Source organism: Balaenoptera borealis (assembly GCF_965194805.1).
Source record: "Balaenoptera borealis genome assembly, chromosome: 15".
Lineage (NCBI taxonomy): Eukaryota > Metazoa > Chordata > Mammalia > Artiodactyla > Balaenopteridae > Balaenoptera > Balaenoptera borealis.
In genome coordinates, this window is record NC_138871.1 from 20,783,145 (window position 1) to 20,809,825 (window position 26,681).

Consider the following 26,681-nt stretch of genomic DNA (forward strand, 5'->3'; position numbering starts at 1 on the left):
CTCCAAAGAAGACATACAGGTGGCCAAAAAGCACATGAAAAGTTGCTCAGCATCCATTTTCCAGATCTCAAATGGTCCATTAACCAGTTTCAAATATCTGGGAGCAGTAGGAAAAGGCTTCCCTGATCATATTTCTCACAAGAAGGACAAAGGAGGTAGGTACTTTTTGTGGCCTTGTTAAGTTTCCACATGAATATTGATTCATGAATGCTATCATTTTATCAGTAGAACAATGGTTTTATGCATGTACATTGGTGAGGGGTAGCTATTTTTGAGTCTCTGGTAGGACTGGCTTGTTATTTGTTCCAAACCAGAGCTTTCCATTTTTCTTAAACCAACATTTTTGAATTTTCAATATTGTTTTTCTTTTTCTGAGGTAATTTTTGGCCACTCTAGCCAGTTTTTCTGAGTTATCATTTGGGGAAATATCCTTTTGGACCATGACAGAGGTTTGGCTACTGCTGGTCCCTTTAAGGGAATCATTTCCTATGGAAATATTAATAAGGTGATTTCCCTTACCTTCTAGAGAATAAAGTTTAGAATGCCCCAGAATCTTAATAATAGCTAAAGCAGCAGGTAAAAGTATTGCACTTAATAATTCCTGAACATAGGGGCCATTTTACATTTTATTTTACCTGGAAGTAAGGAAGCCACATTGCTTCTACAACATTCCAAAATCATGAGCCATTCCAAAAGTATGTCTACTATCAGCATAAGTACTGGCAGTTTGTCACTGGCTAAAGTACAAGCCAATGGAAGAGAGTATAATTCAGCTTACTGGGCTGAAGTAGCCTTAGGTAAAGATGCCACCTCAACAGCATCAAAAGGGGTTGCAATAACATACCCAGCACAATATTTGCCATTGTCACTTTTTAAGTAAGAACCATTAGTGAACCATGAGAAGTCAGTGTTACCCAAGGGAATTTCCTGTTGATCATTGTGAGGAGTCAGGAGGTGGTCCATCAGCATGAAGTAGCCATTAGAGACTTTGTCAGTGGCATAAGGGAGAAGAGTAACAGGGTGAAGATTATTACAATGTAAATGAGTTATGTGAGGAGCAGCTAACAAAAGAATTTTATAGGAGGTGAGGTCACTGGCTGAGAAATGTTGAGTGTGATGAGAATTCAAGGGAGCTACTACTGCATGAGGTACAAAAATTGTTAAATGGTATCCTACAATGATTTTTCTTGGTGAACTTGACCAAAAAGACTGTGACCATAATGGCTCTGGGGGTATCCCTGTGCCACAGGGTCCAGAGCTGACTATAACAACATATGGATTGATGGTGGTCCCCATGTTTTTGGGTGAGTATCCCAAGGGCATTCCTTCCTTTTCATATACAAAAAGGAAAAAAGGAATCTGATAATTGGGATGCTCAAAGGAAGGTGTGTTCATCAAACTATTCTTTAAGGCCTTAAAATCTGTGTTGTCTGGTACTTCTCATAAAATTGGGTTGGGGTTGTTATTGTTGAGTAAAACGTACAGAGGTTCATTTGGAATCCAACTTTGGCAATAACCAACTAGCCCAAGAAAACGTTGAATTTGGTGCTTAGCTTTGGGTTTTGGGAAACTTAGGATACCATAAATTCTATCTGGATCTAGGCATAACCCTTGTTTTGATATCAAATGTCCTAAATACAAAACCTGGCTTTGGGCAAACTGCAACATTTTTTTGGTGACATTATGCCCCTGTAAGGCTAAAAGCTTTGGCAAGTGGGTGTTGTCTTCCTGTAATGAGGCTGGAGAAGGAGAGGAAAAAGCAAATCATTCACATACTGCAACAAAGTCGAACCTCTAAGGAACATTTTATCATCCAGATCAGCCTTCAGAATTTGCAAGAAATAAGGACTCTCAGTAAAGTCCTGAGGCTTTACTGTCCCTGTGAATTATTTTTCTTCCCAAGTGAAAGTAGAAAGGTATTGGCTAGCTTTATCAACTGAAATGCTAAAGAATGCATTACATAAATCAGTTACAGTAAAGAATGTACTTCTGGTGGGAATGGATGTTAGTAAAGTATGAGGTTTAGGAACAACAGGCTATCGAGGGATAATAATGTTGTTTATTGTTTCTATGTTCTGGACAAACTTCTATTTTCAGAACGTAGGTTTTCTCACTGGTAAAATGGAAGTGTTTAGGGGCTAGTAAAAGGGATAATGAGATCTTGAGCCTTGTAATTTTTTTAGTATGGAATTTATGCTTTGAAGATCTTCTTTACTTGTAGGATATTGGTTAATTTTAGGAAGAGGTTTTGAGGAGTCTACATAAATTTTGATGGGAGTTGCCCTCTGAATTTTGCCAACATCAGTTGGAGATTTTTCCCATAAAAAATGTGGTAGCTGATTCAGTAGAAACAAATAATCAGTGTTTCCAGAATCAGTTCTAGTACTGTCAGAAATAGAACAAATAAAAGGTGTCAAATGGTCATTTATTTCGATTGGTTGCTTTGATGACTGCTGTCAAGTTCTAGAATTAATTCTACCTTTGGAAAGGATTCTGGCATGATAATTATCTAAGAAGTCTTGGCTTAATAAATGGATAGGGGCAGAGAAACTATGGAGATAAAGGTGTGAATATCTCAAAGGGCCTAAAACAAAAAGGCGTAGGTTCAGAGATAGGAATCCTTTCAGGCTCATTATTGATCCCTATTAATTGAAGTGTTTTAGTACCCTGAGGCTGGGACTGTTTTATAGTTGTGGGGCTGAGCATCAAGGGTGTGGATCATGTATCAATTAGAATTGGAAGAAACCCATCCCCAGTCTGGAGGAATATTTCTCCAAGCCAGTTAAGAGGAGGGTTGGGAAGATCCCCTCTAGTGCCTTGGAACCCTATCATTGAGAATTGGGAAGACTATATTTGAAAGACTGCTGAGAGGCTGAAGGTGCCTAAAGTGCTTAAATTTTTAACAATCTCATTTCCAATATCCTGGCTCTTTGCAATAATAGTGGAAGCTACAAGGTTTTGGTTCCATTTAGGAGCCTTCATTTCCTGGAGTTGAAGATTAAGATTTTGGTGGTCCTCATTTTAAGTGAGTCACCTAGAGTTTGAGAGACCTGATTTATCAGATTAACTAAATCTGCAGTGGACATTATTTCCCATTCCACCCTGGTCCTTTTTTCCTAAACAGGAAATATCCTGCTTCAGCCCATTAATAAACATAGAATTGAAAGCTTCCTGGGTAGAATCAACATCTAAAGAAAGACCAGAATTTTCTTTAAAACAGTCTTTAGTCAGTCAATTGTAATACCTGTAGACATGAACAGATTCATCAGATTTTTGTGCGCATGGCTGAATTTCATTCCAATCAACAGACTTTTGGGAAAACCCCAGGAGTTGCTGATGAAGTCGCCTAGCAATTGCCTGAGCCTGAATATATAATAAGGTAGTGGGCTGGTCTCCTGGTTGTAATTCTAGAGACCTTTCAGAATTTTCTCAATTAGCAATTTTCATCAAATTGCTGGTTCTGGTCTTCACCAACAAGCATATAAACTAGTTGATATAAGTCAGAGAAACCAGGCTGATAAGTTTGAATGACTAATTTCAATCCTTCAGCAAATCTGTGAGAATATTCAGTTACTTTAGGAAAATCTTTGACTATGACTTACAGTTTACCTTTAGTCCACAGAACACTCTTTGACATAAATTGCACCAAGATCTTTTTTGACCCATCTCCTAGAGTAATGAAAATAAAAACAAAAACAAACAAATGGAACCTAATGAAACTTAAAAGCTTTTGCACAACAAAGGAAACCATAAACAAGATGAAAAGACAAACCTCAGAATGGGAGAAAATATTTGCAAATGAAACAATGGACAAAAGATTAATCTCCAAAATATACAAACAGCTCATGGAGCTCAATATCAAAAAAACAAATAATCCAATTAAAAAATGGGTGGAAGAACTAAATAGACATTTCTCCAAAGAAGACATACAGATGGCCAAGAGGCACATGAAAAGATGCTCAACATCACTAATTATTAGAGAAATGCAAATCAAAACTACAATGAGGTAGCAGCCCACCAGTCAAAAAATCTACAAACAATAAATGCTGGAAAGGGTGTGGTGGAAAGGGAACCATCTTGCACTATTGGTGGGAATGTAAATTGATACAACCACTATGGAGAACAGTATGGAGGTTCCTTAAAAAACTAAAAATAAAACTACCATATGACCCATCAATCCCACTACTGGGCATATACCCTGAGAAAACCATAATTCAAAAAGAGATATGTACCACAATATTCACTGAAGCACTATTTACAATAGCCAGGACATGGAAGCAAGCTAAATATCCATCGACAGATGAATGGATAAAGAAGATGTGGCACATATATACAGTGGAATATTACTCAGCCATAAAAAGAAATGAAATTGAGTTATTTGTAGTGAGGTAGATGGACTTAGAGTCTATCATACAGAGTGAAGTAAGTCAGAAAGAGAAACACAAACACCGTATGCTAATGCATATATATGGAATCTAAAAAAAAAAAAAAATGGTACTGATGAACCTAGTGGCAGGGCAGGAATAAAGATGTAGACATAGAGAATGGACTTGAGGACATGGAGGAGGGGGGAGGGGGAAGCTGGGGCGAAGTGAGAGTAGCATCGACATATGTACACTACCAAATGTAAAATAGTTGGCTGGTGGGAAGAAGCTGCATAGCACAGGGAGATCAGCTTGGTGCTTTGTGAGGACCTAGAGGGGTGGGATAGGGAGGGTGGGAGGGAGGCTCAAGAGGGATGGGATATGGGGATATATGTATGCATATGGCTGATTCACTTTGTTGTACAACAGAAACTAACACAGTACTTTGAAGAATTATACTCCAGTAAAGACCTATTAAAAATAAATAAATTAAGGGGTTTAGACTCTGGCATCCTCAGAAGGCTGTATTTTAAAGAAACTGGTTCTAACAAATTCAGAGTAAAGTGTGTGGAGAGAGTTTCAGAGAAAAGGGGAAATTTGGTTAGAGAATTAGTGTGGGGAAATTGAGGGTATAGAGGAGGTGTAAACAGTATACAAGGAAAGGAGGAAAAGGGTGCTGGAAGTGGTGTCTGAGGAGCCAAGGGAGAGAAACAAGATGGCACTGGGGGCAGAGCCTGAGACAGGAAGCCATGGAAGTAGAGCCTGAGGCTTTGGGAGCCATTTTATCTTTATTTAATTATTTATCTTGCCTCAGTTAATCTTAAAGTTTTATTATAAAGAGAGGCAATTTTAGAATCTTGGTAGCATTTGGAAGCCTCAAAATACCAATTGAAAGAGACGTTCTCCTCAGTTCTGGAAATTTTTGAGCCATTGTAATCCAATTTGCTTTAAGGAAATAAGTTTGGGGAATTCAAAAATCCCATAACAGCCATTGATAGTCTAAATTTACTTTGATCAGGTTGATCCATTTAGTTAGAAATGAGCATGAGTAAGAACTGTGGTTTTTAAACATAAAATCAGCCAGAGCCCCTGTTGGGCAGGGCACTCTCAAAGTACTTGGATAACTGAGATTCCATTTCTCAGAAGTTCTTTTACTTTGAGTAAAAGAACAATTCTCAAACAGCTTATACAGCTCACTTCAAACAGCTTGCAAGCTAATACCAGCCAGTTTAAGGGAACAGTTTGGTCCAGAAGAGCCAGGTCAAAGATTTTTTATCCAGTTTCCAGAGAACAGATTTTTCCAAAGGACTAGGCTGAGGCTGAAAAGCCAGCACAGTTTCAGTGAAGCAGTCCCTGCTTCTGAAGGAAAGGGCTGAAAGCATTTTCAGCCAGGTTGTGTTGAAGCAGTCTGATCTCAAAATCAGACTGAAGTGCCAAATGAGCACTTGCAAACAGAACAAGGCCTTAACCAGAAAGACAAACCTTAAAATAGATGATGAATTAAACCTGGAGAGCTTCAAATGCAAAGACGGTGTGAGCTTGAATCCAGGAGAAAGACATAACTTCAAACTTCAAGATCAATGAGAAAAGCAGTGAGCAAAAAGGGGCTCAATTGTGGGTTCTGCACCTACTTGTTCACCAGCCCTGGAGGCTTTGGGTGTCTTATCTGTTCCCTGTATGGGTCACCAAAAATATTAACCTAAAACAAATAGACTGCCAGATATTTCTTCAGCAAAGGTGGGTTTATTTGGGATTAACAGAGAATTGGAATTCCAGAGTCTGCAGTTGTAGCAAGTCATGTGCAAGTTCCCCACATGGCAAGGGAAGGAGACCACCTTTATAGAGGGGAAAAGGAAGTTGGGAGGGCTGTAGTAAACAGAGTCCATGACTTTTCACTGGCTGAGTCCTTGCCAGGAAAGAGGAGTCTTTCTTCTTCTTGCTGGGTTCTGCTATTGTCACAGGGCATGAGCACTTCCCTCACTTGCTTTATGTCTCACAAAATCTTCCTCCCTATTCTTGGGGTTAAGGAAATGTAAACAGTTTTCCTAGAGTTGCATGGCTCATTAATTAGGGAGATTTGTCAGTTTTTACACAGAGTAAATGCTGAAGAAGGCTTAGAACCAATCTGAAGATTTTGGTGAATTTCCAAAGTTAATTTAGAACTCTGCTTAAGCCACAAGCAGAAAATGATATAAGTGCTAACCACAAGTTAATCCTCAAGAATGTTTCTAAGTCTATAGACCAACACTTGATCCCTCTTTTCAGACCGACTTCTAGATATAATTACAGACTGATCCCTAATTTTGTGTTCCTTCTTACCTCTAGCCACAGCCACAGACTGAAACTTACACCATAACCTGTTTCCTAAATATATACCAGTGGAACTAGGAGGTCAGGTAAGGGTTTGTTTGCATTAGTGTTATTGAGTCCCATTTCAAGGGAGCTACAACTCAATGACCACATCTGACATATTGTCATTAATTGGTTTGAACTTGGGAGAAAACATCTCAGAATATAAAAGTGTTTAGATGACATTCATGAGAAAAAAATAAATCATCTACTCCAATGAGTGGTTATTGAAGACCTTCAATGCACAAGGCTCTGCACTAGGTGCTATAAAAATTTAAAAGATGAGTAACACTCAGTTTTTGCAGAAGTGCTTTGAAACACATTTATTCGTGAATGATAGAGTCACAATAGTCTGTCTTGAGGAGAACATGGTGATACAGACAGAATGAGGCAGAGGAAAGTAAGGATGTTAATGACTATGCTATTGGGGTGAATACTGAGGTTTGTGTGAGGATGACACCATGCCATGTTTTATCGGAAAATTTTACTTCTTACATAAAACCTAATAAATATTTGTATTCATTTTCTATAGCTCCCATAACAAATAATCACAAATTTAGCAACTAAAAACAATATACTTTTATTATCTCACAGTTCTGTATTTGAGAAATCTGGGCATAGCATGGCTCAACAGTTTCTCTGTCCAGGCTTCACGAGGCTGAAACCAACGTAGCAGTAGGGCAGCATTCCTTTCTAGAGGCACTGGTGATGAATCTGCTTCCCAGCTGACTCAGGTTGTTGGCAGTATTCAGTTCCTTGTGCTTGTAAGACGGAGGTCTCTGTTGCCTTCCTGGCAGTCAGCTGGGGTCTGTTCTCAGTTTCTAGAGGATAACAACATTCCTTAGCTCATGCTCCCCTTCCTCCATTTTTAAAGCCAGCAATAAAAGGTCACGTCCTTTTCACTCTTAAGGTGTCTCTGTCCTCCCCTGCTGTCTAATCTCTCCTGGCTTCCTCTGCCACATCTCTCTGACTGACTTTTCTGTCTTCCTCTTCTTCTTTGAAGGGTTCATGTGATGTGCCCACCCGGATAATCCAAGACTATTTCCCTATTTAAGAGTAGATACATGGTAGCCTTAATTACAAACGTCCTTACAGCAGTACCTAGACTAGTGTTTAATTGAATAACCAGGGGGCAGAAATCTTGGGGGAATATCTTTAGAATTTGTCAACCACAATGTTCAACAGAGCTCCTGCACTGAAGAAACGCTGATTTGTTTCTTCAATGTGAAGGCCATAAATCATAGATTCTCTTGGAGCCAGAAGCTTGCAGAAAGTGGTGTAAAATGATGGGAATTGCTGATCACTTACAAATATAAAGGCTGAAATGATTTTGCTGTTTAAATATCAGTTTCCTTTGAAGTCATGGATCAGAGATGTCAACTATGTGGTTAAAAAAATCAATGCATTCCTGAATGATGATCAGTTAGAAGGGTCATAAATTGCGTGTACGGCTTCCGAGAAATGGATGGGGAGACCTGCCCAGTATATTGACTATTTTGTCTTTGAAATGTAGCCATTTCATCAATTATGATGACTTCTTAGGCAGAAGAAGCCAGATTTATGACTGTGATTGGAGGAGACGGTACAAACTTTTACTGAGCTTTGACTTGGGACCAGAAATTGCTGAGTCACTTTCACACTCATAATGTATTTTGGCTTTATGTTTGGACAGAATAGGTGGCTCTCTGCCTCCCTGTGCTTTCCTACTGGACAGGGCCAAAGGAGGTGAAGAAGTGCAGAGGTCTGGCAGGCCCACGCAGCCAAGCCTGGCTGTGAGGCTGCTCCTTTTAGGAGGCCGCCATGGGAGTATATATCATGGATGGAGGAAACAAATATGGTCATTGTTTTGAGCATTGAAAAAGCACTTCTTGATTTCTCACATTTACATTGCTTCCTATTTGGATAGTATACTCCAGGTCTTCATTAGGGTGGAAGGAAAGCATGCTAACTTCTCTTATAAAATTTTACCTTGGAAACATGTGCCACGGTTTTAAACCAGGGAAAATTGGATGCAGTGTTTTCCCTTTAGAGCCTTACACAAAATGAGGGTATCTTATTTTAAAACATAATTATGGTTTTAAAAAGTGTTCTGATTCTCTTGTTTGTTTTTATTATGAAGCAGGGCAATGCCTCTAGTCACATTTATTATAGAGAGAGGACTGGAGCTCTCCCCAGGGAAGGCAGCAGTTGCCCCAGAAGAAGGGCTGCATTGCTAAAAACTGGATATATATACACACACGTGTGTGTACATGTGTGCATGAGAAGTTTTTCTCCTACTTCTGGTTCCACCTTGGATTCCCACCACCACTCCCTATATATGAAAGTGGTCACTTTTATTATCCTCCAAGAGTTTCTTCATGCATATGAAAGCAAATATTAATATAATTTACTATCCTCTTTTTATACAAAATACAATGTACTCTATTTGTACCTTTTATTCACTTATAATAATCTCTTAGGATTTTTTTCTCATCAGTATAGGAAGACCTGCCATGTTCTTTTTTTATGGATATATAGTATGGATTTTCAATTCTTTACTTGCCTTTCAGAAAAACAAAATAAAACAAAACTTTAAATCACTGAGTATTTCGTTCCCAGATACGTATCTAAGAATAGAGTGTACATGTATATGCTACAAGACATGTATTAGAATGTTCCTAGCAGCACTACTCACAAAGCCAAATGCTGAGAATTACCCAAATGTCCATTAACAGAAAAAAAGTTAAATAAATTACAGTATATCCATATCGTGAATACCATACACCAATTAGAATGAACAATCTATAAGTACACAAAATATTTTAGATGTATCTCACAAACACAAAGTTGATTGAGAGAAGCCAGACACAAGATGGCACATCTTTTATGATTTCATTTATGTCAAGTACAGAAGGAGGCCTAACTTATTTAAGTATCTGAAGTCAGGCCTCTGTGGAAGAAAGCACAGGTGGATCTTCTGGGATGCTGATACTGTACTATTTCCTGGTCTGGGCTCTGGAAGCACTGATGTACTCAGTCACTGAAAATTTGTTAAAATATTTCTGTATCATTTGTGGACTTCTCTGCATATATATTATACTTTAATAAAATGTAAAAAAAGTTGAAAACAAAGTGTTTTTTATTACTCATTTGGTGATTGTATTAGTTTTCTATTTGGTGATTGTGTTTTCCATTGCTGCCTGAGCAGATTACCACAAAGTTAGATTCTTAAAACAGTTTAGAAGTCTAGGTATGACATGGACCAATCAGAGAATTCTGTTCTGTGCATTTGAAGGGCTGAGGTCTCCATTTCCTTGTTGGATGTCAGCCTCTCTCAGTCCCTCTGAGGACATCTGTATTCTTTTTTGCCCCCTCCACCTGTAAACCAATAATGGTGCATAGAGTCCTCTGTGCCTTTCCTTTCTGCCACATCTCTCTTCCTCTTCTCTTCTGACTTTCATTTCCAGCCAGAGATGGTTCTCTATTCTTAATGTTTCATGCAACTGTACTGGATTCATCCAGAAAATACATGATACTCTCCCCATCTCAATGTCCATAATGTTAATTACATCTGTAAAATTCCTTTTGTCATGTAACCTAATATATATAAACTAATGTGATGTCATGTAACCCTGGGACTCATAGGTTCCAAGGATTAGGACATGAACATCTTTAAGGAACCACTATTCTACCTGACCCAGCAATGCAATCTCACCCTATCTGAACTGCCCTGCCCTGACCTGAAGATACTTAGATATTATGGTCTTTATATATCCTACTTAATGTGATTTTTCAAACATATTGCTGCAGAATGTTAATGTGGTTGGTAAAGAGGTGCTGTCCTAGTCTGGGAATGTCATGTAATGCACAGTTACCATATTACCTTTAAATCCAAAAGTTCTGAATTATAAAACACACTGTGCTCAGCGACTGTGGATCTGTATTTCATTGAAAGGAGATACCATAGTTTATTTATTCTACTCCTTTGATACATATTTAGGCTATTTCTATTCTTTTCCAGTTACTAATAGCCTTATAATGAACAACATTGAACATATTTAATTTTGTATACATGCAATGATATTCGTATAATAAATATCAAGGAAAAACCCTCTAGGATCAAATGGTACACACATTGTATATTTTGATAGATATTGCCAAATTGCCCTATGGAGGGAGAGGCAGCAAACTAATTTATCTTCCCTAGCTTCATATATGAAGATTCCGCTCCCTCACATTCTTGCTCACATAGTGTGCAATCGAACGTCTAGATCTTTGTCACTCTGAGTCAGTATACTTTTACTTTAATTAATAGACTTCATTTTCGAGAAGTTTTAAGCTTATCAAAAAATAGAGTAAAAAGTACAGTGTAGTTTAAATTTGTAACTATTTTATTATATGTGAGCATATTTGTAATAGATCATTCATATTTTTATATGTTTAAAAAAATTATATTTCCTTTATTGTGAACTATTTTTTCATATTCGCTACAATTTTTCTACTGAGTGTTGGTCTTTTAAAATTGTTTTATGGGAAATAATTGTATATTTGTTATATTTTTGGTATACATTAGAAATGGTTGTTCCCAGGTTTGCCTTTCGACTTTGATATTTTATTAAATCTCTTGCATTAAAGTGTTTTATTTTTATGTAAAATAAGTTACCAATTTATTCTTTTGTATTTTATAGATTTTTATTCATACTAACAAAAGCCTTCTGTGGATTACTTATATGTATGAATTATGAATACAAGTTCTAATTCTGACCATAACTCCTTATCAGTAACTACATACAAGGGTTGGCTACATCCCAGTCAAGGCCACCATAGACTATATGGATTAGCATATTAAGGTTTTCTAACTTGCATATTCATAAATCCTACAGCTATAGAGATGAATATAACAAGGGAAGCATGTTCACTAATTATACATAGGACCAACATATTAGGTTTCATTCAGTATTAAAATCCTGAACTCAGATGGTATTTGTTCACATTATAGGGTGGCATCTGTCACTGTGCTCTTCTTTACTTGAAGGATGAGTCTTTGTCCAGATGCAGGGACTTCACTCAGATGAAATGCTTTGTTTCAGGTCTAATTTTCAGTCTTGCCCTAAGCAGCCAGCATAGAGAGACAAAAAGCATCAATACTAGGAAAGTGAAACTGAGAGGAATGTATATTTCTGGGCTTTCTTGCTCTTATGCTCTTGCTTATGAAAATATTTGGGAATCAGCTTGTGTCATAAGACAGGAGAAGGGAAAGGATGGGGGGAAATATTGAGGGAGAATTAGCAAGTGTTAGAAGAAGGGAATATCCTGGGGAATCAACATTAGATTTAGGTAGAAGGAGGAAAAGGATGAATAAAATCTAGGGGAAATGACAGATGTTACAAAGGAAGAGATGTCATTGTGGAGAAAAAGGAGGAAAGTCATAGAACCTGGAATAACCTGGAATTTGAGATTGACATTAGACATGGCCCTAGACCTGGAACTGACCAAAGACATGTCCACTGGATCACAGATATGGACCTTTACCATAAACCTGTATTGAATATAGACACTGGAATGGAACCTTCAGTCTTTTTCCTGTGCTTGGAACCATAATTTTGAACCTGGACTTCAGACCAAGACCTAGATATCAGACCTTGATCTTGGACCTTAATCTGAACTTATTACCTGGACTTGGGCATTGGAATGAAAAATAAGACATATAATTTGAACCTGAATTTGTCCAGAAACTTGAATCTGATCTTAATCATGCTCCATGGTAGTAGACTTGGGATTTAGACCTTGACATTGATGTAGAGATTTAATCTTAGACGTGAACCTTATATCTCGACCTGGACCTGACCTTGGACCTGTACTTCAATTCTAGACATAGATGTGAACTTGAATTTTAGAAATTTACCTTGATCCTGAACCTGTGCCTTGTTCTGGATGTTGAATCTGGAACTCATAAATGGATTTGACCTAGATCTTGTACCTGATAATAGACCAGATCCTGGATGGGGAAAATATACCTTGGACCATGACATTGGACTGACTTTTGTCCTTAGATATGTGAACTTTGGACCAGCACTTGGACTTGAACTTAGACCTACCCTTGGTCATAGATATTGACTAAGTATCTATATTCTGGACATGGAATTTGGACCTGGAACTTGGATCTGCATTTTCTAGTTCCTTGCAGAAAACCTTCAGTTGGAATTTGGATTCAGATCAACTTATTATCTGTCTGCTAAGATCAGATCAGGTCCTTTCTGTCTTCTGTTTTAAAAATCTTTATACTTGTCTTTTCAAAGCTCTTACCATACTATAATCAATTGTGTCATTATTTGATTTTTCATTTTACATATACCAGGTGTTTATATAGAAAACTTCAGTCAGTGGGCAAAATCTTGCACACTGCCTGTTTTTTTATGGCCCATGAGCTTAGAAATTTTTTCTTTCTTTTTACATTTTAAGTATTTAGAAACAATCAAAAGAAGAATATTCTGTGACACATAAAAAGGACATGAAATTCAAAGTTTAATATCCATAATTAATGTTTGACTAGAACACAGACATATCCATTCATTTACATATTGTCTTTGGCTGCTTTCATGTGTCAATGGTAGAGATGAGTACTTATGACAAACATGGTGTGGTCTACAGAGACCAAATTATTTACTATCTATTCCTTTATGGAAGAAGTTTGTTGACCCTTGTCTGACACAGTAAAGATGAAGGTCATATTTGTCATTATTAGCACTGTATACGGATTTCAGAGGTTTTTTTTTTTTTTTCTTATTTTATTTTTGGTTGTGTTGGGTCTCCGCTTCTGTGTGAGGGCTTTCTCTAGTTGCGGCAAGCGGGGGTCACTCTTCATCGCGATGCACGGGCCTCTCACTATCGTGGCCTCTCTTGCTGCGGAGCACAGGCTCCAGACGCACAGGCTCAGTAGTTGTGGTTCACGGGCCTAGTTGCTCTGCGGCATGTGGGATCTTCCCAGACCAGGGCTCGAACCCGTGTCCCCTGCATCGGCAGGCAGACTCTCAACCACTGCACCACCAAGGAAGCCCTCAGAAGTTTTTAAATGTGATAAGTTACATCTTAAAGTCAACAAAATACAGTAAATTTCCATGAGTAGAGAAATGAATATATCCTTTTGAACTACTTACATGAATAAATAGTACACTGCAGCTAAAATCAATAAATAAGGACTATCATCTCAGTGTAGACAGATTTTTAAAAACTAAGGTCAAATGAACAAAAACATTTTAGAATGTTATATAAAATATGATACATGTATATAATAGGAAATATTACATAGTATGAAATAGTATGAAATAATACTACACATGTTGATTTATACATCTATAGTAAATTATTAAAAACCTAAATTGGAAGAATGATCAAAAATTCATAACGGAGAAGTAAGAAGAGAAGTGGAACTGAGGGGTGATGCAAATAGACTACTATTGTATTTTCTGTTTATTACTTCTTTTTGCTCCTTTATTTCTCAAAAAAATGAAGATATGAAGAAATACATCAAGATATGAACATAAAGAGAAAGGAGTAGAAATGTATTTGATATAACTTTCTGAACCTGAAAAAGGAAACAGATATCCAGGGACAGGAATCACAGAGAGCCCCAAACAAGATGAATCCAAAGAGACCCACATGAAGACATATCATAATTAAAATGGCAACATTTAAAGATAAATAGAGAATTCTAAAGGCAGCAAAAGTAAAACAAAGAGTCACATACAAGGGAACCCCCATAAGGCTATCAACTGATTTCTCTGCAGAAACTTTGAAGGCCAGAATATATTTAATGTGCTGAAAGGGGAAAATCAACAACCTAGGATACTCTATGCAGCAAGGTTATCATTCAGAATAGAATAGAAAATAAAAGACTTCTCAGAGAAGCAAAAATAAAAAGTTCATCAATACTAAACTGACCCTAAAAGATGTGTTAAAAGGCCTTTGCTAACTGGAAAAAAAAAGGTAAACAAAAGTAAGATTTTATAGAAAAGGGAAAATCCCACTACTAAAGGTGACTACATTCTGAAAGCCATGGATCAACCACTTAAATAAGCTAGTATAAAGATTAAAAGACAAAAATTGTAGAATTATTTATAACTACAATAAACAGTGAAGGGATTAACATGAAGATGTAAAATATGACATCAAAAACACAAAACATGGGGGTGAAGATTAAAAAAGGTAAATCTCTTAGAATATGTTTGAACTTAATGACTATCAGTTTAAAATAAAATATAATTATAGGTCAACATATATGAACCCCATGGTAACCATAAATCCAAAATTTACAATAGACATAAACAACTAGAGAGAAAGTAACACAAGCCTACCGCTAAAGAAAAACATCAAACCACAAGGAAATAAACTAAAAGAAGAAGAAAGGAACAGAAAAGTACTACAAAAACAACCAGAAACCAAGTAACAAAATGGCAGTAAGTACATACCTATTGATAATCACTTTAAATGCCCATAAACTAAATGCTCCAATCAAAAGATGTGGCTGACTGGACAAAAAACAAAACAAGATCCATCTATATGCCACCTACCAGAGACTCACTTCAGAGGTAAAGACACAATCAGACTGTGTTAGCATATGTGATAGGATGGAAAAAGATATTTCATGCAGATGGATACAAAAAGAAAGCTGGGGTAGCAATACTTATATCAGACTAAGTAGACGTTAAAACAAAGTCTATAAGAAAAAACAAAGAAGGGCATCATACAATAATAAAGGGATCAATACAAGAAGAAGATATAACATTTGTTAGCATATATACACCCAATACAGGAGCCCTTAAATATATAAAGAAAATATTAACAAATATAAAGGGAGAAATTCACAAGAATGCAATCATAGTAGGGGACTTTAATACCCCACTTACATCAATGGACAGATCATACAAAAGGAAACCAGTAAGGCAACAGTGTTCTTAAATGACACAAAAGACAGTTGGACTTAATAGATATCTACAGGACATTATATCAAAAAACAGCAGAATAAACATTCTTTTCAAGTGCACACAGAATATTCTCCAGGATAGATCACATGCTAGACCACAAAACAAGTCTCAACAAATTTAAGAGGATAAAAATTATATCAAGGATTTTTCCTACCACAATGGTATGAAACTAGAAATCAATTACAGAAAGAAAAATGGAATAAGAACAAACAGGTGGAGACTAAATAAAATGCTACTAAAACAATGGGTCAATGAAGAAATCAAATAAAAAATCAGAAAATACCTTGAGACAAATGAACATGGAAACATGACACTCCAAAATCTATGGGATGCAACAAAAGCAGTTCTAAGAGGGAATTTTATAGCAATAGAGAACTTCCTAAAGAAACAAGAAAAATCTCAAACAACTTAACCTACCATCTAAATGAATTAGAAAAAGAACAAAGTCCAAAGTCAGCAGAAAGAAGGAAATAGTAAAGATCAGAGAGGAAATATATAAAATAGAGATTAAAAAATTAGAAATGATCAAAGAAACGAAGAGCTGGGTTTTCGAAACATAAAATAAATTGATAAACCTTTAGCCAGGCTCACTAAGAAGAAAAGAGAGAGGACACAAATCAAAAAAATGTGAAATTAAAGAGGAGAAATAGCAACCAATAATTCAGAGATACAAAAAATCATAAGAGATTACTATGAAGTTATATGCCAACATTTTGGACAAGCTGGAGAAAATGGACACATTTCTAGAAAGATCGAACCTGTTAAGACTAAATCAAGAAAAAACAGACAATTTGAACAGATTGATCACGAGTAGTGAAGTGGAATTTGTAATTAAAAACCTCCAAGCAAACCAAAGTCCAAGATCAGATGGCTTCACATGGGAATTCCACAAAACATGTAAAGAAGAGCTAATACCTATACTTCTCATGCTTTCCCCCAAAACTGAAGAGGATGGAACACTTACAATTCATGTTATGAGGTCATCATTACCCTGATACAAATACCAAGGGCACTACAAAAAAAAAAAAAAAAGAAAGAAAGAAAGAAAGAAAGAAAGAAAGAAAGAAAGAAAATTACAGGCCAAATTGATCTTTGATGAATATAGATGCAAAAAGCCTCAGCAAAATATTGGTCAACCAAATGCAACAATATAAATAAAGTATTATAAGCCATCATCAATTTGGATTTATTTCAGCAACTCAAGGATGATTAAATATTCACAAATCAATCAATATGATACACTACATTAACAAAAGGAAGGATAAAAATTACAGATCATCTCAATAGATGCAGAAAAAGCATTTGAAAAAATTCAACGTCTATTCATGATAAAAACTCTCTTCAAAATGGGTGTAGAGGGAACATTGCTCAACCTAAAAAAAAGCCATTTATGACCATCCCAGAGCTAACTTCATACTCAATGGTAATAGACATTTTTCCAAAGAGGTAATGCAGATGGCTAACAGGCACATGAAAACATGCTTGTTATTGCCTAATACTAGAGAAATGCAAATCAAAACCACAATGAGATACTTCACACCTGTCAGAACAGCTATCATCAAAAGGTCTACAAACAACAAATGTTGGCAAGGATGTGGAGAAAAGGGAACCCTTGTACACTGTTGGTGGGAATGTAAACTGGTGCAGCCACTATGGAAAATAGTATGGAGTTTCCATAAAAAACTAAAAATCAAACTACCATATGATCCAGCAATTCCATTCCTGGGCATATATACTCAGAAAACAGTAATTTGAAAATATATATGCACTCCAATGTTCATAGCAGCACTGTTTACAATAGCCAAGATATGGAAGCAACCCAAGTCTCTATCAACAGATGAATGGTAAAGTAGAGAAATATTACTTAGTCATAAAGAGAATGAAATTCTGCCATTTGTAGGAACTTTGATGGACCTAGAGAATATTATGCTTAGTGAAATAAGTCAGGCAAAGAAAGACAAATACTGTATGTTATCACTTATATGTGGAATCTAAAAAATAAAACAAATGAACATATATAGCAAAACAGACACAGACTCATGCATGTAGAAAACAAACTAGTGGTTACCACTGGGGAGAGGGGAGGTGGGAGGGGCAAGATAGGGGTATGAGATTAAGGTATACAAACTACTATGTATAAAATACATAAGCAAAAGTAAATATTGTAGAGCACTGGGAATTATAGCCATTATCTTGTAATAACTTTTAATGGAGTATAATCTATAAAATTACTGAATCACTATGCTGTACACCTGACAATAAAATAATATTGTAAATCAACTATACTTCAATATTTTTTTTTTCAGAAATATAGACACTGAACCACAGGGCTAGAAGGATCTAGGAAGATAGTCTAATCCCAAACTCCCCATGATACAAGGTAAGAAAGTCCCAGGTTGGGAAAACTACTTGCTCAATGTCACACAATAAGTTGGTACCCAAAACATCCTTGGAAATACCCTGAAGACACCAGTTACATATCAGATGAAATAAAAGTTATAAGTATAAATAACCACTAATCAGAGGGCTACCAAAAAAAACCCCATGATGAGAACAATGAGATATCATCTCATACATATTAGAATGTATACCATCAAAAGACACAAATATCAAATGTTGGCAAAGATGTAGAGAAAAGGGAACCCTAGTACACTGTTAGTAGCAATGTAAATTGGTGCAGCCACTATGGAAAACCGTATGGTGTTTCCTCAAAAAACTAAAAATAAAACTGCCATGTGATCCAGCAGTTGCACTCCTAGGCATATATCCAAAGAAATTAAAAACACTAATTTGAAAAGGTACATGCACCCCAATGGTCATAGCAGCATTATTTACAATAGCCAAGATATAGAAGCAACCTAAGTGTTCATCAATAGATGAACGGACAAAGAAATGGTGAATATGGAATTTTGCTATTTGCAGCAGCTTGGATAGACTTGGAGGGTATTACATATTATGCTTAGTGAAATAGATGAGACAGAGAAAGAAAAATACTGTATGTTGTCACTTATATGTGGAATCTAAAAAATGAAACAAATTCATTAGTACAAAAAAACAGAAATAGATTTACAGAGATAGAGAAAAACTAGTGGTTTTCAGTGGCAGAGAGAAGAGGGGAGGAGCAACATAGGGGTATGGGATTAAGAGGTGCAAACTACTATGCATAAAATAAATAAGCTACAAGAATATATTGTACAGCATAGTGAATATAGCCAATGTTTTATAAGAAATTTAAATTGAGTATAATGTATAAAAATATTGAATCCTGATGCTGCACAACTGAAACCAATATTGTAAATCAATTATATTTCAATAAAAAAGGAAAGGAAAGGAAAGCAATATGGTTAAGGAAGTATTTCTTCTTTTTATTTTTATTTGCTGCCAAAAGAAATGTGACCACTGGAAATGCAGTTCAGAGCTGCAGAATTACCACCAACAAACTAAATATAATTGGTGGTAATCTGTTGGAAACATAATCTTAATTATTTCTTAAATGAAGAACACCTTGTATTATGACCAGTTTATCCTAAAAGAAAAATAAATAATAGCCAATAGCCTTTATAAAATACTCAGTAGATATATTAGAAGAATAAACATGAAATACAAGAGTGAACTGTCCCAAACCAATGTGAGACATTGAAACCAAATAAAATTTGACACAATTTCCTGATAAAAACTTTATTGCCCCCAATAACTGCATAGGTCATAAGATAGTTACTGTTAATTACTAGTTACTATTCATTACGGGAATATGACTAACAAAATTCAAGCAGCTGTGGTATCAGCTTTCCAATACACTGATAACTTTCCTTATTGCCTGAGGGACTTTGAGGTTTGTCCCATTTGCCTTGTTTCACAAAGTACATGGTATCTTTATATTTTATTCTTTTCCACTTCTTCTGATAGGCTTAAGATAAGATGAAAGGACTAAACTAGCATCCTGAATATTTGGTTAATATATCCTAAATAGTGTGCTTTAGTGATGTCTTCAATAAAATATGTTCTGAGGCTATTTCTGAACTTGGCTCTGCTAAGTCATCTTCACATATTGACACCCTTGGAAGAAAGATACTGGATTCCTGTAAAGGGATCATTTACCCCTTGTATTATTCTAGGAATAACCAACTGAGGCTTATCTGCAAATATTAATATTATTCGACTTGGAAGGTAATAGGAATAAAAAGTACAGCTTGGATACCTTATTTTTTTGTAAAGAAAACTTAAAGCTGAGACTTGGCTAATATAAGAGGAAGAATTCCTCTCTTACCATTAAGAATTATATTGTAAATAATCAAAATCTAGCTGTGTAAGTATAGTATTTGAACAAATTAGTCAGACTAGTTAATAAGGACATTATGAAGTAGAGAGAGAAAAACTTAAAAAATAAAAAGAGTGAAACACATGTCACATTCAGTGGTATTGGTAAATAAGGTCCCTTTGTTCCCCTAACTTTTATCCAACTATTATGTGCATTTGCTATTACTATTATATATTTTTATCTACCGAAATTTAGATGGAGTGTAAAGTCAATGATAGAGGCACCACCAGAGGCTGAGGAGCCTGTGGGGATGTGCTGATCCAACTGGAGATGAGGTTTGGTCCAGTTCATTGGTTCCCAGTGACTGGCAGAAATTCAAAACACGTAGTTCTCGAAGCAGATGAGGATTAGAAAAATACCATGAGAAGAGTGAACACAACAACCAGTAGGATAACTCTTGGATAAGTGGAAGACAGTCCAAGGTCAGAAGGAGATATGGTACCTGAGGAAATATTCAAGGAGGGTATCTAGGTCAGAAAACAAGCCAAGGTCAGAACAAGAGGCTGAGATAGTCTGTTTGCTGCAGTAACTTATGTTGGGGTGCCTTCTTGGTCCCCTTCTCTAAGAACTAGGTCTCATCTACAGGTCCTATTTAAGAGGTGAGTGCAGCTCCCATAATAATACCAAGTGACTCAAATTCCTTGCCCCAACTGATTGAATGGGAGTGAATACCCAGGCCTACCTACACTAATCAGATATTGTACTGAAAATTAATTTGTTCACTGAGAATGCAGTCAATTTTTAAGTCCATGAAGTGAAAAGTTTAGGAGAACTCTAATGAATTAACCATGTTTGATCACTCTTCTTGTATCACCAAGGCAAGGAAACTGATGGGCTAAAAGAATATGAATGAAACCCAGTGAAATAAAAAGAAAAGGAAGGAGAGCATACCCTCATTTTCTGATTTTGTTCTTCCTTTGTCTAGTACTTCGTGAGACTTGGCTATATGCCCTAATCTTGGGTGCATTGAGATAAATCTGTGTCCTTCCTAAAACATTCCTTTTTGGTTGAGTGAGTTACAATGCATGTTAGCACCTTATATGCAAATAGCTTAACCTAAGTGAGCCTGAAAGAAGCCTGTGTCCTATCTCAGTCAAGGTACCTTTGAATTCTCAACAACCTAATAGGAGTATGCACTCTAGGAGAGGACACAGGGGAACTCAGGTACCGGATATGATACAAAGTTTCTCATACAAAGTTTGTGTGTTGAGGGCTCACACACAAATTGGAGGATCTTTATCTTCCCTCCAAATTGAGTGGGAATAGTTTCTAGAGAGAGAAGGTAAGAGATTATAAATATTAGGGGAGAAGGACAATTTTATCAACTGTGTCAGGAGGAGTAGAACTTTGGACAGACTGAAAGGCACAAAGTTATGGAGGGCTCAATGGGACAGAATGGATACAGGGGGAGGAAAGATGGAAACTGTTTCCCTACCTTTGTTCTAGACTTCTAGATGGAAAGCTTCATGATTGTTTGCCAGGGGAAGAAAATTTATAGCATAGTTCAGGACACAAACTGGTCAGCAATAAAGACTATGAATTTAGCAAAATATCCTCTGTGATCAGTAACTAAGGAACTTGAGCATGGCTGTAAGTACAGTAGACATGTTGATTGACTTGACAACAGCTATTCTCTTAAATTCTGCTAACAGAACCCCAACTTTGCATGAAAGACAGTATGTCCAGTCCCAGGAGATTAATCCTGATTGGTCATAGTAAATTATGACAATTTTGAGACCTTTTTTTTTGGGGGGGGGACTAGAACTGCAACCCAACATCGGCCAATAAGATATAAGACTACATTGACTAAGGGCTTGTGAGACAAATATTCCTCCATAGTAAGAAAGAATGTATAAGAAGGGAGTCTTTTTTTCTCCTCTTCCCTTCTTTCCTTACTGCATTGGAAATTGTTGGACAATGCCTAAGCTGCTGTGGTTTTGTGGCCATGAGGAAAAGGCCAAGGTCATCATGGAGATCTCTACCTACAGTCCTGACATCTCTGAACTTCTGAATGTGAAACCTGAAAAAGCCTGTTCCCAGAATACTTAAGTAAATTAATAAATCTCTGTATTATTTAAGCTGCTTATGGTTGGATCTTTTGTTACAGCCAAAAGTATCATAATGCATACAGTAGGTGAAGGGAAGCAGGGACAACTCCACTGGAGGAAAGGAAAGTCCTAGCAAAAACAAAATCATATACTAAGTCAAAATAGCAGAAGATGCTGGGATTGAAGGTAAAGATATAAAACTGAGTTCTGTAGAAAATTGAAGATCAGAGCCAACAATAGTTTGTCTAAGCAGATCAAGGGGACTAGGAAATATCTGCATTTGAATTTCTGTGGTCAACATTATGCTGGGTGGGGTCAGTGATTCTTGAAGGCACAGTTGGGTTTCTACTCATTTCAAAGGCATGATGTTTGAATCTAGCATATAACCTTCTGGTGGGCTCCTAAATATGTTTAGGTCAACAAATAAATAACCTTAGAGTCCTTTTGTGGTGTAGTTTGATGGGACTAGACAAATCATCACCCAGTTGAATACCTCCTGGGCCTGTAACTCAGAATGTTAATGTTTAATGTTTTGCCAAACAATTGTATGTCATACCTTATAGAGTTAGAGCTAAGAGTGTCCTTATAGATCATTTAAGCCAACTGGAAAAGCACATTAAACACTAAGTCTGGAGATACTGTGAAGAGAGCTCAAGATTCTAGTTCAGAGCAAAGATCTTGGGAGTAGTGGAAAACAGGAACGAAGTATTAACAAAGCTGGAATCAGAAAAACCTGGATGGGAGGAAGTGGCTTCAATAACTGCTGTTGTTTGCAAATCACCTTCCTGAGATGCAAGGGGCATTGGGAGGCAGTCTCTCTTTAAAGAATGAGGGGCAACATAGACAACATAGCTAAGAAGATATAGCAGAAATCAAAATCTGGTTTACCAACTTCATGTTCACTTCCTTTTCCACTTTATATCTATTGTTCAGTTAAAGCTCTAGGAAAGTATTCTAATGGTGATACATAGGTGAGTTGAAAAATCAGAACCATCACTGGAAAGACACCAAGGCTTCCCATATCAGCCTACTGATGTGCTCAAAATCCCATCTGCTTGATAAATTAAATCACCTTCAACTAAAAGTCATGGATTTCTACTCATACTCAAGACATTCGGCATTCCTGTCAAGACAGTGCTGAGAGTGATCACTCTAAATAGACAAATAGACCTTATTTTCTTGGAGGAATGCTATTTCTTTTTTTTTTAAATAAATTTATTTATTTATTTATTTTTGGCTGCATTGGGTCTTCATTACTGCATACAGGGTTTCTCTAGTTGTGGAGAGCGGGGGCTATTCTTCTTTGCCATGCGTGGGCTTCTCATTGCGGTGGCTTCTCTTGATTCAGAGCATGGGCTCTAGGCGTGCCGGCTTCAGTAGTTGTGGCTCACAGGCTCTAGAGCACAGACTCAGTAGTTGCGGCACACGGGCTTAGTTGCTCCGCGGCATGTGGGATCTTCCAGGACCAGGGCTCGAACTTGTGAGCCCTGCATTGGCAGGCGGATACTTAACCACTGTGACACCAGGTAAGTCCAAGGAATGCTATTTCTTTTTAAGTCACTAACTCCATAGTCTAGAATGTTCTATAGGTTTTTTTTTTTCTTTTTTTCTTTTTTTCCATTCCTGATTTTCTGGCAGTGAAATGACAGCAAGGGCAGCTAAAGAGATGGGAAAATTTTACCTATGATACCTAAATCTTCCCTTTTTGTCTTCTGGCTCTCCCATGGGTGTGTTGACAATTTCACAACTGTCCCTCAAATGGTGTACTTTATTAATCAAGACAACATTAAAATTTACTTACTAGAATAGGTTGCTATATATCTTTAGGGTATTTTAATGTAAAATGGTATCTTTCCCCACAACACCAAGTTTTTCAAGAATTCAAGAACATACTACATCTTGCATATGTGATTGCTACTATTTACTTATTCTCAAATAATTCTCTCTCTTTTTTTTTTTCTTTGGCCATGCCATGTAGCTTGTAGGATATTTGTTCCCCAACCGGAGATTGAACCCAGGCCCTCGGCAGTGAGAGCACGGAGTCCTAACCACTGGACCGCCAGAGAATTCCCTGAAATCATACTTTTAATGTAGCAATATTACTTTTCAAGTCATCCTAACATATTTGCATGATATTCTGTTTTTTTAAACTTTAATTTTCACCGAACTCTCACTATAGTTATATCCTTACATTTACGTATATTTTGGTGAAGTAATTCCATTCTTACTTTTTAACAAATGAATCTGTTGGCTGTCCTATCCTTCCTATTAGATTATTTGTGAGTTCTATTGACTTTTGGATTTGGAGGACATGAATCAACTACAAGCTGAGTTGCATTGACCCCTTCACAAATGTCCACAGTAGACACCTGCACAAAAGCTGACCTATTAAAATTTCATGAGGGTCAGGGTTGTAGAGAATACCAGCCTAACTTTTCACCAGAATCTCTAAAATAAACCTGAACCATATAGGTTCAGTGTCACAGGGTTGTCAAAACTCCCAAATCAGAAGTAAACCTGACTAATAAGTTTTTCTCAGTGAAAGCGAAGCTGATCACCCTCCCAGGTAGATACAAAAGAAATGACAATTCTTCTACATCCAATGACAGTTTGCAAGGCAGTTGTCATCAGCCCAAGGGAGTGAGCATCTTGATGAAGTAGAGATCTAACTTACATGCAATGTAGGATCAGGTCTACAATCTCATCCACCTCTTCCTCTTACCCTTCCTTAACCCTCTCTCCTTCTTCCTTTGACTTTGCATCATTTGACTCTAGTCTTCTTAGGTTTGAAATTCCCTCATTGTCTCTTAATATATCACATTATCATTATCCATCAGGGAAGTTACAACTCTCAGAAGGTCAGCAAGGCAAGTTTCTGCAACTCATTTTCCTTAAGATTTTGGCTCATCTATAGACTTGTGAGATTATTCTGAATTTTCCTTAAAACTAGCTACCATGTATAAGAGGCAGAGCTCTTCTCTGCCTTTACCTATGTGTGATACTTGTCATTCCCATACTTACCTACACTTAACATCCAACATTTATTTAATTCTACTGCACAGTTAGAAAGAAACACATGTATATGCCTACAGGAGTGAGCATTTGAGACATCAACCAGAAGAACTACTCCAAGAGATGTGCTCCTTAAAAGTTAATGTCTCATTTTGTGCCACAGTTATCTAACAGGGAAGAGTCAGGGAAATAATAAACTTCACCTGTTCCTGGCAAAAGTGCTGACTTGATAATGAGAAAAAGGCAGTATCTGTGGCAATTCCCAGGCTTTGCTGGGAAGAGACTCCTCCCCATGGCAGGATTTCCTTGAACCAAAGCAGGCTCCTCCCATGACCCCTGTCATGGCTCCACTTTCCTGTTATTCATTTCAGCACCCCTCCTTCAAATCCTCTTATAAAAGCCCAGTCTTTTCTGCCTTGACCAACCAGTGCAGATCCCTGCAAGACAGGTAAGTGGGAGCTGAGAGAAGATGAGACCCATGCCAGGGGTTTCACCTCACACATTTCAGAAAAGGTATACAAGGATCCCTGTCCTCAGAGAACACAGGAGCTCTGAGACAGGGCAAAGGCAGTTCTGGGAGGTCTCAGGTGTAGTCAGGTATACAGATTTTCCAATTCTTTCAAGAAATATAGAAGGGGATGGATGCCATCAAGATGGATTTATTCTGAGGGGACTAGACAGAGGAAAAGACAAGAGGTACAACAAGGGGGTTCTCATGCCCTCTCTCTGACCACCCTTCCTTTAGTTCTCTGGTTGCCTCTGCACATCACAGACAAAATGATGCCTTCCATGGATTCTGCGCTCCTGACTAATGCTTCTGTCTCAGGTCCAAGGTGAGATTTCTCTGCCTCTAGCACTGGGTTCCCAGTGTTTATTCAGAGTCAAGAATAGGAGGAAAGCTCCTGTGTGCTTACCATGGTAATGGTGCATCCCCACATGACAACACTGCCTGCAATTCCTGTATCATCACTCCTTCCTTCAGGGTAACTAGTGGTGGGAGGCATCGCAGTGGTCCAGTAACAGTGGGATGAGATGATTTCCATTTTCTTATTAGAGTCTAATTCATGTGGGTAGATTAAGGAGGGTAAGTATAGAGTGTCATTAACAAGATGAGTAGGAGAATGATTGGAGGACCCAGTGTAAGAATAGCCCAGAGGAGGAGAAGCCTTGGACTTTTGAATAAAAGAGAAGAGTAAAAGCAAAAGAGATTATCTCTCAATTAGTAACTTTCGTTCAAAATTTAAAAAAAAAAAAAAAAAAATCTGGGAGTGTTGGCAATGGTGACAGGCAGTCAGGAGTTTGGTGTCACTGCTCTAATCACTGGCCTCATAGATGTTACCCAAGGTCACCTCCCCATTCCAATCCCCTCTCTCCATTTCACCCCATCCCTCTCCTTTATTTCTTCCTCCCCAGGGGAAGATTCCCAGAAGGAACAGTCTTTTGCATGGATCAGCTGTCCCAAAGTCTCCATGGCTTATGTGTCCTACTGCTATGCCTTGTTTATAACACCCAAAACCTGGATGGATGCAGATCTGAGTGCTGGGATTTGCAGTTAGGGGTGATAGTGAAAAGAAAATTACAGACCAGACTGTGGGACGTGAGCAGTCTCATTATCTAGAGCTTCTTG

General features: G+C 37.2%; 1 protein-coding gene, 1 long non-coding RNA gene and 1 pseudogene across 3 annotated transcripts in view; 2 read left to right on the forward strand and 1 right to left on the reverse strand.

Moving 5' to 3' along the window:
• Nucleotides 1-26,681, reverse strand: part of LOC309611507 (lithostathine) — a 1,064,255-nt gene that overhangs the window by 943,553 nt on the left and 94,021 nt on the right. The window lies entirely within an intron of this gene.
• The window catches only part of LOC309611515, a 1,058,387-nt gene that overhangs the window by 820,316 nt on the left and 211,390 nt on the right, over nucleotides 1-26,681 (forward strand). The gene's annotated exons all lie outside the window — the stretch shown is intronic.
• Nucleotides 556-26,681, forward strand: part of LOC309611721 (lithostathine pseudogene) — a 508,337-nt pseudogene continuing 482,211 nt past the window's right edge. The window contains exon 1 of the transcript XR_014249753.1: nucleotides 556-26,605. The product of XR_014249753.1 is annotated as a lithostathine pseudogene (transcript). The remainder of the gene's footprint in view (nucleotides 26,606-26,681) is intronic.